At 54.1% G+C, this 12,096-nt stretch overlaps 1 protein-coding gene across 27 annotated transcripts in view; it reads left to right on the top strand.

The window, feature by feature from the left end:
- EPB41L1 (erythrocyte membrane protein band 4.1 like 1) overlaps window positions 1–12,096 on the top strand; it is a 119,037-nt gene that overhangs the window by 40,635 nt on the left and 66,306 nt on the right. Inside the window, exon 1 of one of the 27 annotated variants that reach the window (XM_081034621.1) lies at window positions 9,419–9,566. The exons of 25 other annotated variants lie outside the window; for them this stretch is intronic. The gene's annotated coding sequence lies outside the window, so the exon portion shown is untranslated. Of the gene's footprint in view, window positions 1–9,418; window positions 9,567–12,096 lie in introns of those variants that run through there. One more of the 27 variants, XM_081034632.1, reaches the window with a different exon arrangement.

The following is a 12,096-nucleotide window of genomic DNA, read 5'->3' as shown; positions in this document are numbered from 1 at the left end:
ATCTCGCCCTTGGTGTGATCCTGGGCCCAGCCTGGTGTGATCAGCATAGTCACCAGTCTAAAGCATTCATTCCTGAAGCCGGCGCAGCCTCCCTGGCCAGCCGACAGACGTGTGCATTCACGTAGCGGGTAGTGATTCATCAGAGCTGGTGGTGGCAGCAGTAGCTCTGACAGACTGGAACAGCTCTCACCCGTCCTGTCACTCAGCCTCTGAAAATAACTCTTGCCTCTTCTGAGTGACCGCACCACCAAGTATCTGGAGGTACAGTCCTTTGGCTGTGGCTAAGTGAGGGAGGGCAAGCGCGCATGCGTGTGTGCGTGTGTGTGCATGTGCGTGTGTCGGGGGGGTGTGGGGGGGACGGGTGGCATCCGGGAGTTTCTCTTTGGGTTGGCTTCTGGATCAGGGATATGGAGTGCGGAAATGAGAGGCAGGCCAGGCTCCTCTTCTTCTGCCCTCTGTCAGCTGGAGACAATCTGTCTACTCTTCGGGAAGTGGCAGAGACAGCTGGTGGGGGCAGGAGTATCTTTCAGGACTATTTGCTCAACTCCCTGCTGAGCAGGGGGAGAGCAGGAAGGGGAGGGAGACTGTAGAAGCAATATGACAGGGTGGGGGCAGGCCCTGGGAGGGGGCATAGCATCGAGCTGACGAACAACTGAATCCTAGGGCAGCCCATTTCAAATCTCATCCTTAGGGATCCTCTAAATTAGATGCAGATACAGTTGGCTTCTTATCATGGGTGGTTAGAAACCATCCAGCGAAGGCGTCTTAACCAAGTGTCCGTGGTCCCAGGGGGTGACATCTGCATGGGCTTCGTGACGTCTCTTGGTGCCTGAAATTATAGTGAGGTCTTGTGGATGTGTATGTATGAATGTGTGCCCACGTGCATTTTTCCAGGGAGAAGCTCGGTGGTTTTCATTGTATTTTCAAAGGAAACAATGACCCATAAAAGGTTAAGAACCATACTAGTCCAACCCCCTCACATTATAGGTGAGGAAATCGAATCCAGAGAGGAAAACGTCTGCCTGAGATCTCCCAGCCAAAATCAAACTCCAGGTGTCTTGACACTATCCGCCCTTGGCTGGTTCCCTGAATCAGGATCCAGCTACTTGCGGGAGGCAGAACTCCAGATACTGTTTCCCATGCCCTCTTGGCTGGCATGGATCTGACTGAAGAGACTTCAGGCTTTCAATGGCAGTGAGCAGCTGAGCACTCACCTGCAGACATTCCTGTTCCCAGGTGGTCTTGGGGCATGTTCCCTCGATGCATGGGACATCTCCTGACTCACTCCCTGAGAGGGCATGTTAGCTCAAGACATTAAATCCACCTCTTGTGCCTTGATATTCAACCCTGGCAGAAATGCCCCCTTGACACAGGAAGTGCCCCTGCCCCTTCTGACACTGGGCCTAGAGAAAAGTAAATGGTGCTATGGGGGAGTGGGCCAAGCAAATTATATGATGGACAAGCAGGAGGTCATAGCTAATGATAAGAGACAGATGCTGGTCCACTGTATGTCGGTGGAATTCAACTTGGTACCCTAGGAGTTTAGATAAAGTGACACATAAGGGTTAAAAATGATAACTAACATTCATTGAGCACTTCCTGTGTGCCAGGCATTCTTCTAAGAAATGTGCATGTATTAACTCCTTTAATCTGTGTAACAACCACATAGGGTTTTCTAAGGAAACTGAGGCACGACGAGATTAAGCACAGCTAGTAAATGGCTGAGCCACGACATGAAGTCCTGGTGACCTTAAACTCTGTACTGGCGATCTCACACGTGGGTGTGCGTCCGAGTCATGAGAAGGCTGACGAAAGCACAAGCGGCTACTTTGAAGCCCCAGTTTCCGATTCAGCGGGTCTGGGGTGGGGCCCGAGGACTTGCACACTAGAGTATCCAGGTGGTGCTGCCGTACCAGGGCGCCCACTTGTGGAACCATGACCCTCTGCTTTCCTGCTTATCGATAGGAAGAGTGGAACAGAGGGAAGAGAGGCGGTGATTGATTTTGCCTGTGTCATTGCAGTGTTCCCCCTGGGTCCAGGCCTCACCCACCCTCCTGTCACCTACTCCTCACTGGGGACAAATTAATCTTCCTACAGCCCAGCTCTGATCATGTCACGCCTCGGCTCAGTGTCTTCTGGATTCTCTTGTGTGTACCGGTGCTGTCCAGTAGAAGTGTCTGTAGGGAAGGAAAAGTTCTATACCCGTACTGTCCATTAACCACGTGTGGCTGCGAATTTTACCTTTTCTCAATTTAAATTAAACTTGAAACAGTCCCGTGCAGCCAGTTGCTAGACAGTGCAGGAAACCCCTTGGTATGCCATCCGAAGCTCTCATGGCACCATATGCCTTTCCAGCCCCAGCCTCAGCCTCATCCCAGGCTCCGGGCCATTCGAGGTATTTCCTGAGTCTTTCCTGCACTTCCCAACCCTTGTTTGATGTTATCTCCTCTGTCTAGACTGTCCTTTGCCCTGTCTTTGATGCTCAACTCTAATGCTACCTCTGCCTTGGAACTTTCTGTGACATCTGCTTCCCTCTAATCTTTTTCTTCTCTGCACTCCCAAAGCGCTTTATCCTTTTCTTACAACCTCTAGTACTTTTTGCCTTCTGTGGCAGTTGGCTGGTGTGGGTGTTATATTTCTTTCCCTAAACAGTGAGCTTTCGGAGACTGTGACTCTTTTCCAGTGAGCCCTTGCTTGGTAGCACAGGTCCTTCCAGGCACACAAAGGAGCTCACTAAATCCCACCAACCTTTGCCCTGGTGCATTGGGGAAACAGAGATGGAGAACATGCCCTTCCTGTTCTCAAGCTGCCACAGGCTCTCGTGAGAGTCGTCCGATTCATGCCCAGAGCACCATCGAAGCCAATGGTTATTTTTGGGCAGAAAGATAAAAGCCACAGAGGGCCCAGTTGGCGAGGCGAGTCCAGCAGGAGCTGCCCGAGCAGAAGGCTGTGTTTACACACATAGGCGGCTTCTCGGCCGAGCCTGGCCTAGTACGAGGAGAGGGGACCGTCCAGATGCTGCTGCTTGGCCCGCCTCATGAAGCTGGGATTTACCCGGTGATGCAGGGGCTGGGTTAGCCGTCTGGTCTCCACAGATGGCTGGATGAGGAGAAGGTGGCAGCTTCTGGAAATGGTGTTTTGGCTAGGCAGCACCAGGGCTGGCAATGCAACTATAAGAAAATGTTTGTGATCTGAACAATGGACAGACAGCAGGTGAAATTTTGCTGCGTCTGGCTTGCAGCGGGTGGGGGTGGGGAGTGGGTTATGAGTTCTTTAGAACAGTCTCTGTGGCCATGAAAAGATGATTGAAAAGAGAAAATAAGCAGTTTTCTGGCTTCAGACTCTAATACTAAGAATATGTCACACCCCAGAAACCTCTAGCATGGATTCATCTCTGGGACAAAAGCATTCAAAAAAAATAAAATTTATTGAAGTTATATAAATGCAGAAAAGTACACGATCATAAGTGTACACATAACTTGTGTAACTACCCCCAGACAAGAACTAAAACACAGCCAGCATCTCCGCAGTAAATTTGTGTTAAGAAAGCAAACGATCCCGGAGTCATGGTGGAAAACCCAGGCTCTGGAGGCAGGCGTGTCTGGGACTGAATCCTGGCCCCCTTCCCCACTAGCAGTGTGTAATTGGACTAGTGACTTAACTGTTCTGGGCTTCAGTTTCCTTCCCTGTAAAATCAAGGTGGAATATGTCATCTCTGCCTTACAGAGCAGTGCGAAATTAAAAAAGCAACAATGTATGCAAATTGCTCGGCACAGCGCCAGCACGTAATGTGGTGGCAAGTGCTCTCTGTGACGATATTGATTACTGCTATCACTGCAGCATCTTGTGACACATGGGACCACAGACGTCCCCACAGAGCTTTTGCTCCATTGTCTCTCACTGCTCCCGGCCGCTGTATGATGCTCTCTAAGGTCTCTTCTGACGGCGTGGAGGCTGGGATTCTATGATGACGCAAATCTCAGCTGACTCTCCGGGCACCGGCTGGGTGGCTGCGTGGACATCTGTATTCAGGGGGAAAGTGGCCAGATCTTTCGTGTTCAGGCCCCACGAGTGTGGCTCCCAGAGCTCCTAGGGGAGGGCTGATTTCCCAGGGGCAGCCAGAGCGTGGGGATCCATTGAGCAGAGTAGCAGAGGGGGAGTCAGAGGCAGCAGAACTGAGCCTTAGGGGTGACCTGGCACCCTGGTGAACTCCTGACTCCGGCTTGCCCCCCTGGCCTCTGGAAAGAGGCTCTCCCAGGCAGAGAAAAGAACATGTGCAAAAGCAGAGAGGCAGAGGCTGTGCCCTTGGAGGCCCCGAGGCTTCCAGTCTGATAGAGCTCCCCACACACAGCCTGCGGTCAGGAGGCTGCAGAGCCAGGTCAGACCGGGCTCTGAACGGTCTGGGGAGTTAGGCCGAGGTGTTTGCTTTATCCCTGAAGGTTCTTCCCCTGAGGAAGCAGAGCAGGACTAGCTCCTGGAGATTTGGGAACTGAGGCTCAGAGAGGTTCATGCCTCGTCCAAGGTCATGCAGCTCCTGTACTGATGGATGAACCTCCCCCATCCTTGCCTGTAGCCCCCTCCCCAGAGGTAACTGTTGCCCTCTGGCTCTCCACCACCACAACACTAGGTGTGGAAAAGTGCTTTGTCCCGTGTGACCCACTGGGCAGCTTGGTCATTCCACGCTACAATATGACCTAATGCAGGAACATATGGTTCCCACGGTCTGGACTGGAAGATCCCTGGGGACTGCAGTGCTCTGGGAAGCTTCCTGGAGGAGACGGAAGGAGGCAGCTAGAGGGGAGAGGTCCCTGCCAGGTGGGTGTTACCACCTGTCCACCATGCCCCCTCCCTCCACCTAGTCATAGCTGCCTTGTAGTGCCTTCCAGAGTCAAGGACTGGTGGGGACAGCCTTGCCTGGCAGAACTTCCCAGGCTTGTGGGTCATGCTGCTCTGGAAAGTTTGGCTCTAGTAGCTTCCTCCGGAGGCTGGCCCAGCTTTGAGCTGCCTGGGGCTGCAGCTCAGCCCACCCAGGCCCTGCAGCCCACTGGGAGCAAAACCAGATGCCCCATGGGTCTCTTGCCCTGGAATACCCTCTTCTCCTGATCTTGCCTTTATCCTAGCTCAGTTTATGCGTTCCCCGCTCCAGGAAGCCTTTTCTGAGCCCTAGGGCCTGGTTAGGACTTCAGAGTATCTAAACCTGTGCTGACCAAAAGAAATATAATGTGAGCTACATACGTGAGCCACATACGTAATTAAGAAATGTTCTCGTAGCCACATTAAAAAAAAGCAAAAAGAAACAGATGAAATTATTCTAATGATTTATTTTAACCCAGTACATCCGAAATGTTATCATTTCAATAAAAAAGTTATTAATGAGATATATAACATTTCTTTAATTGAATCTTCAAAATCTGTGAGAATTTCACACATACGGCACATCTCCCTCTGCAGATGCCATATTTCAAGTGTTCAGTAGCCACCTGTGGCTAGTGGTTACCATCAGGGGCGCCACAGTCCCAGAGGCAGGGAGAAGAGCATAAGGATGGAAGCTCAGGGTTTGGCCTCAGACAGACCTGGCCCTGCCATTTATTAGCTGGGTGAACTTTGGGAATTCATGAACACTTTCGAGTCTCCATTACTTATGCTGTGAAAGCAGTTAATAATTTCGATGCTGGAGAATTCTGTAAGGATTAAGCAAAGGAATGTATGTCTGGTGCCAGACATGGGGTAAGTGCTCAGAAAATGATGGCGATTCCTCTTAACAGTGGTCTCCCATATACTGGTTTATGGGCCATGTTTCCCACTGATTGTGAATTCAAGGGCAGAGGCTAACCAAGTCCTCTCCCCTCCTCCAAGGCCAAGTTCAGTGTGAATGTCAACTGCTTTCTGAATGAAAGATTGAATTCTTGGGCTAGGAGTGCTGTTATCCTCTCTGCCCACCCAGGAATCAAGGGACCCCTGGTAGCTGGGAGTCAGAGACCACTGACTACCTGGGATGAACTTGATAGCGACCACTGACTACATGGGGTAACTTTGGCAAGTGTCTGCTTTGTTTAGGACCTTGGTTTTCTCATTCAAAAGATAAAAGGGGGTGGGAGTGGGAGGGGCGTTGCCTGAAGTGTTTGGTTTAGTCTCTTACGCACTGGTGGCCTTGGGGGGCTGTGGCTCACACTATGTCCTTTGCTTTCCCAGCCAATAGAGTGAATCATTTCCATCCTTTTTCTGGCTTTCCTATATCCTGGGCACTTTTGCACCAAGTTCCCTGCAGTTAAAATGTAAGAGGAGAGAATTTCTCCTACCTCCGAGGCAGACCAGAGAGGGGATGAAGGGTACTGTCCCTTCTCTTCTGCCAGCACTTGCTGACATCCCATCACAGCAACCCAGGAACAGAAGTGGGGCAGGAAGAATTCTTCCCATTTTACAGGTGAGGCTCAGAGAGGTCAAGTAACAGAAACAAGTGCTAGAGCTGGGGCTGGAAGCAGAATTCAGCACTAAGGGAACTGAAGAGCCCCTGTTCGTTGGGAGTACTCCTCCTCCTTCTAGCATTTCTCCATGGTGGCTTTCATGAGATAGAGCTGCGTGCTGGCCCCCTGCCTGTTTCCCTGCCTGGGGAATGAAGGAGGCCAAGTAACTGGGGCAGTGATTTCACCTGATGCCTGTAGGGGCCATGTGTTCTTCAGAGAGTGCCCCCAACCCACCCCCCTACCCCCAAACTAGATATCTCTAGAAAAAATTATTGTAGGGCAGAGTGGAGAATGTCTGGTTCAGAGAGCCAGTGTTACTGTGCAAGTGTAACCTTGGACAAGTCACTCACCACTCTGCGACTCAGTTGCCTATTTATAAATTGAAGGGTGATCGTGCCTCTTATGACATGTGAAGATTGCACGTGCAAGTACTTTGCAAACTGGAAAATGCTAATGGGAAATGTTAGTCAACAATAATAATAACAACGACACAAAAATAACAATAGTAGAAGAAGCCCGATTTTTCTGTGTGGTCCCACTGACCTGAAGTGAATTGAGCCCTTTGGGTATAAATCCAGAATGATGTCTGGGAACGTCCTGCCTTGTCTTTGGAATGTAGCCTGGATTTGTCTGGGAAAGTGAGAGGCTCCATCCAGCTGAGGGCGGTGGGAAAGTGGCTCTGCCCCTGGGGAAGAGGGGGAGGGCTCCTGCCTGGGGGAAGGAAGGGAGGGGAGGAGGGTCCAGGAAAGGAGAGTTGAACTAGGAAGGCTTTGGCCCTGCAGCTCTGTCCTGCCACAGGAGCCCAGGGTTGGGAAAGCCAGAGAGCGGAGGAGGTTGAGAGTCAATTTGGAATACAAATACTTAAAGGCAGGCAGTCAAGAATCTCTCAGCAGATGTGCATATAAAACAGTAAGTTCATCTGGTGTAATACCTGAGTTTTCTGATGCTTTCACTCCTTTATTTGACTAAGTGTATTTGACCTGAACTCAGAGCACCCCCCAGTGGCAAAGTGACTTGCTCAAGGCCATATCCCTGAGGGCCTGGGGAGTTCCTGGGAAAAACTGAACTGGGGAAGCAGGGGACTAGAAAGACCAAAGGCGCCAGAGGAAATCTGTAAGGAAGTCTGCCCAGCAGGACTCTGGTCCTTCTGTGAATTGGCCCTGGGCTGATTTGTCCATCTTCGCCTCTTCTGTCTGGAGGGGCAGCGCGTTCTCTGGGATTAGGAGGACCTGGTTTCCTTCTGCTCTCTGTCCACTCCTGAGCCTAGTGGACAGAGGGACAGGAACGGGACCGGAAACTGTGTCTTGGGAACATCTGATGAAGGAGTTTGTCGTGTTTAACTTGGAAAAGAGAAGGCTTGGTTTGGGGGTGGGGAGAAAGGACACAGTTGCTATCTTGGATTCTCTGAGGCGTGCCAGGGAGAGGGCGTAGGCTCTTTCTGTGGGGCCCAAGGGTTGGTGGTAGGACCTAGGCTGCAAGGTCACCAGGATGGAACAGCCCCTTGGGAGGGAGGAATGGGGAGGAGTAACCTGTCCCTGGAAGGTGGGAGTAGAGATGGATACTGGTGAGTTTGACACAGGGACATAACCCATTGGTGAAGTTGACACTGAGGGGACTGCAGCATGGGGGGACGCATGGCTCTGCTCACATCTGGGCTGCTTCCCAGCTTTGGGCCTCTGTGGTTTCGAGTGCACTGGATTCAGTGGTGCCTAGAACTGTGGCTGGCACATAGAAGGCACTGAGGAATCATTTGAAGAATTGCAAGAATAGATGTGGATGCCAGGGGGTGGGGATGGTTAGGGAATAGGGGTCATGTGGGCTGCAAATGCAGACCCATGGGTAGAAATCTTTGGGAATCTTGTTGTGGATTACCCACCATTTTCTCTGAGGCCTTCCCCACAAACTGGGACTCCTAGAGATAAGTACGTACAACCTTTCTTTCATCGTTTACAAACTGAAGCCCAGAGCAGGAGAGCAACTTGCCCAAAGGTGCTGGCAAGAGCTAGTGGCAGAGCTGGACTGGAACCCAGGCCCTCTGTCTCCCAGAGTCCTTTGCTGCTTGAGGTCCTGCCTATTGAGCCACTAAAATGGAAGTGCAGTGGTTGGGACCAGCCTTTTGAATTAGTGCTGTTAGAGGGGAGATACAGGGCTTTGCTTGGTTTTGACCCATGACCTTGGTGCCCTAGGCCCCTTGGCCCCGACCACCACCTTCCTGGAGCCTGGTGCGGGCCCAGCATGTACTCACGCATATCCAGAAGAGAGACATGTTTGTACACGGGCCCAATCCCCACTGTTATGTGTAGTCACTGTCACCGAAGCACATATGGACAAATGTATACATACACGCACTCAGAGACACACAGGATCCCAGGAGACATTAGCACATACCTCCTCCTGGTGGGGGAGAAGCCCTGAGTCCCAGGGTGACAGCCTCTGCCCGGCTGTGCTGCCTGGGAGGTGAGGGTATCCGGCTCGGTGGGCTGGGAGGCCCCCTGACGCTGAGTCACCTCTTCTGAGTCAGGGATCCTCCCCCCTTCTCTTCCCCTTCCCTCTCCCTGCCGAGCCCCCAGGAGGGGTTGGCTCAGCTGGAGGGCCGAGGCTGGCCTGGGCTGGGGTGGAGGCAGCGGCCGCGGAACAGTTGGTTTTTGATGTATGGTCCGGCGCTGTTCCGGGAACTGCCGCTGTGGCAGCCCGGGGAGGAGGTGGCCTGGGAGCCTGAGCGGTAGAGCAGGGGAGAGGGAGAGGGAGACCGGCAGAGAGGAGGCGGCGGCAGGGGCAGGGCGGCCCGAGGGAGCGGGCAGGCGCGCGGAGGCCTCCCCTGGGCTGGGCGCGGGCTGGGCGGGGGCGGGGGCGGGGGCTGGCCGCGCGTCGGGCGCCAGGCCCGGGGCTGCGGGCACAGCGCCCAGACCCCGGCGCACGCCGAGCCGCCGCCGCCGCTGCTGCAGTCGGCATCCATCAGCGGGCGGGGGTGGCGTGGAACAGGCTGCTCCGCAGAGCCCGGGGCTGCCCGGCGCGCCCGCCCCGCCCCGCGGCCTGCCACCCGCAGGAGCTGAGGGGCCGTCCCTCGCCCAGCCTGCCCGAGATGGGGACCCCCAGGCCCAGGTAGGCAATGGGGGAGATTAGGTGGCACGCGGGGGTTGGTGGGGGGGCTGCAGGCTCCAGCCCCGGACTCCAGCCCCAGCGGAATCCTGGGGGCGAGACCGGGAGGAACTGACTTTGCAGGCTGTTGGACCCCCGGCCAGTATGGGGGTGGTCCTTGCTGGTACCTCCCAACCTCCCCGCTCTGCAGCCTCCCTAAGGCCTGCAGAGAGAGGCAGGAAGGCGGTGGACTGATGGGTGCTTGCTGGAGGGATGAAGGTGGCTGGGTGCTGGGCTCTCCCCGGCTGGTGCACTCGGTTCTCCGAGACCACTTTTGCCGCCTCCGTGGAGGTGGAGGGCTCTCTGGGTCTCTCCAGTCCTGCTCCAGATGCCGCAAGGCAGTTTCCTGGCTTGGCTGGAGGCAAGGGTGCTGGGGAGCTTCTGCCCTCTCCCTCACCCCCTGGTTACAGACCTTTCCCTACTCCGGGCTTGCTTCCCATCCAGCCCCCCTTCCAAGTCTACCAAAGCTGGGGGATGGGCCTTAGCCCCAGGACCTCTGTGGTTCTCGCTTGATGGTGTTTTGGCTGCGTTGCCCCCACGACTGATTAGAGAGAGAGGACTTGCACCTCACAGTTGTGTCTGGCACCTTCACACTTGGGGATCTCGGGCCCAAGAGGTGGGGATTTCTGGGGCCCAAGAGGCTGGGGTCTTGGGGATAACAGGGGACAAGTGACTATATCAACCAGGGTACTGACCGGGTGTTGAGGCCACTGCCAGGCAGAGCTATGGCCCAGGATGGCCCCTGTGGACCTTGAGGGGCTGGACCAAGACTAGGAAGGGAGTTCTGAGGATGCTGGTCTCCCTCGGAGGCTGGCTGTGGTCCTTGATTTCCCTCCGGAGCTCTGAGGATGCATTGGTGGGGGGGTGACACGACAACGTGTACCTGTCGTCACTTCTGGAACTGCACCGTGCCTCCTGTGCTGCCAAAGGTGGGAGCATAAGAGGGCTGGATTTAGGGCCTCTCTGGGGCCGCGTGAGGTCCAGCTGCTCCAGTTCCCCACCAGCCCCCAGCATTAGTTGGGCCAGGTTGAGAGCCGGGGACTAGGGTGGTACCCTCAGCAGCTCCTGGAAGACTCGTGCTGCCTGTCCTGGGCAAGGGTATGGAGAATAGAAGTGGCTGTGTGCCCGCCTGCCCACCCATTCTTCCAAATGGAGCCTGCAGCAGAGGCAGCCTGTGCCAGCCTCCTTTCTGAGCTACCGTGGCCCAGGGAGGCTCTGCCAGCTCTACACAGGGATGGAGCTGGCTTCTGCTGGCCAGCCTGAGGTCATGCCTGCCAGGGGACACCACGTACAGTATTTGTGGTGTGCAGGGTACGGTCCCTTGAGGGGCACCTCAAGGCAGTCCTGGAGGAGATCAGTGCAGGGATTCTTATTGAGACCCTTCCTGGGCCACATGGCAGTTCCCTGGGCCCAGCTCTGTGAGCTTCATGTTGGGTTGTTTCCACGGAATTCACATGAGAACAATGTTTGGTCCTGTAATTCTCACTCGGTAAATGTTGAAAGGTTGAATGAAGTCTAGAGAGGAAATTGACTTACCCAAGGTCACATAGCAACCAAGCGGGAAAGCCAGTACTAGTGTACCATGCCTTCTGTCTCTTGGTTTGGGTTCTTGCAGCCCAAATGCCTGCTTATGTGGCTCTGCAGTTGGCTGTCCCGTACCCAGAACTCTGTGGGCGTTATAGCCTGGAGCCCAAGGCTCGGCTTAGGAGGGGCCTTCCATTGGCCCCCTAACCTTTGCTCCCAGAAGGTGAGGAGGAGACGTCAGGACGCCTCACAGATAATGGACCAGGGTGGAGGCAACAGGCAAATGGTAGCACTAGACCCTCTTGGAAATGTACAGAACCAAGAGGATGCGGCCTGCCTGGGGTTGTTCTGGGCCTAAGCCTCCAGGGGCAGTGGAGAGGGTCTCCTGACTAGACTGGCTGAGGTGAGAACTGTCTCTGTTTTAGCTTCAGCATGGACATTTCTGGGCTTGTGTGTCCCCATTTGCTGAAAGGGGATAATGTTCTCTGTTTGGAGGAATACCGATGATTACACAATCAGAGTCACAATGTTAATTGAGCACTTACTGTATGCCATGCGGTGTGATAGAGAAGTGCTTTGCATCATCTCACAGCAACCCCGTCAGGTAGATGCTATTATTATCCACTTTTTACAGGTGGGAAACTGAGGCTCAGAGAGGTTGTGGCACCTGCCTGAGGTTACACAGCTGGAAACGGTGGGGCTGTCTGAGTCCAGAGCACCTCTGTCTACCATGCCATTGTACGTGGGGCAGTGTCTGGGAGCACTGGGTTGGTGTCCAGCAGAGCCAGATGACTGATATGCCAGGATTGGCCCAGGTGGAGAGGTGTGTTTGTCAGGTCTGTGAGGCCAGGGTGCTTCTGTGGCCTGAGTGCTCCTGATGGGTAGGGGCAGAGAGATACTAGCAGGGAAGCCTGAGAGAGGGGTTGGCCTTGACCTTCTGCTTCCTGGCCAGGTTTCCCTAGAAGTGGGG

The sequence above is a fragment of the Rhinolophus hipposideros genome (genome assembly GCF_964194185.1).
Source record: "Rhinolophus hipposideros genome assembly, chromosome: 22".
NCBI classification, from domain to species: domain Eukaryota; kingdom Metazoa; phylum Chordata; class Mammalia; order Chiroptera; family Rhinolophidae; genus Rhinolophus; species Rhinolophus hipposideros.
The sequence above is the reverse complement of the archived record's forward strand: the minus strand, read 5'-3'. Positions and strand labels throughout refer to the sequence as shown.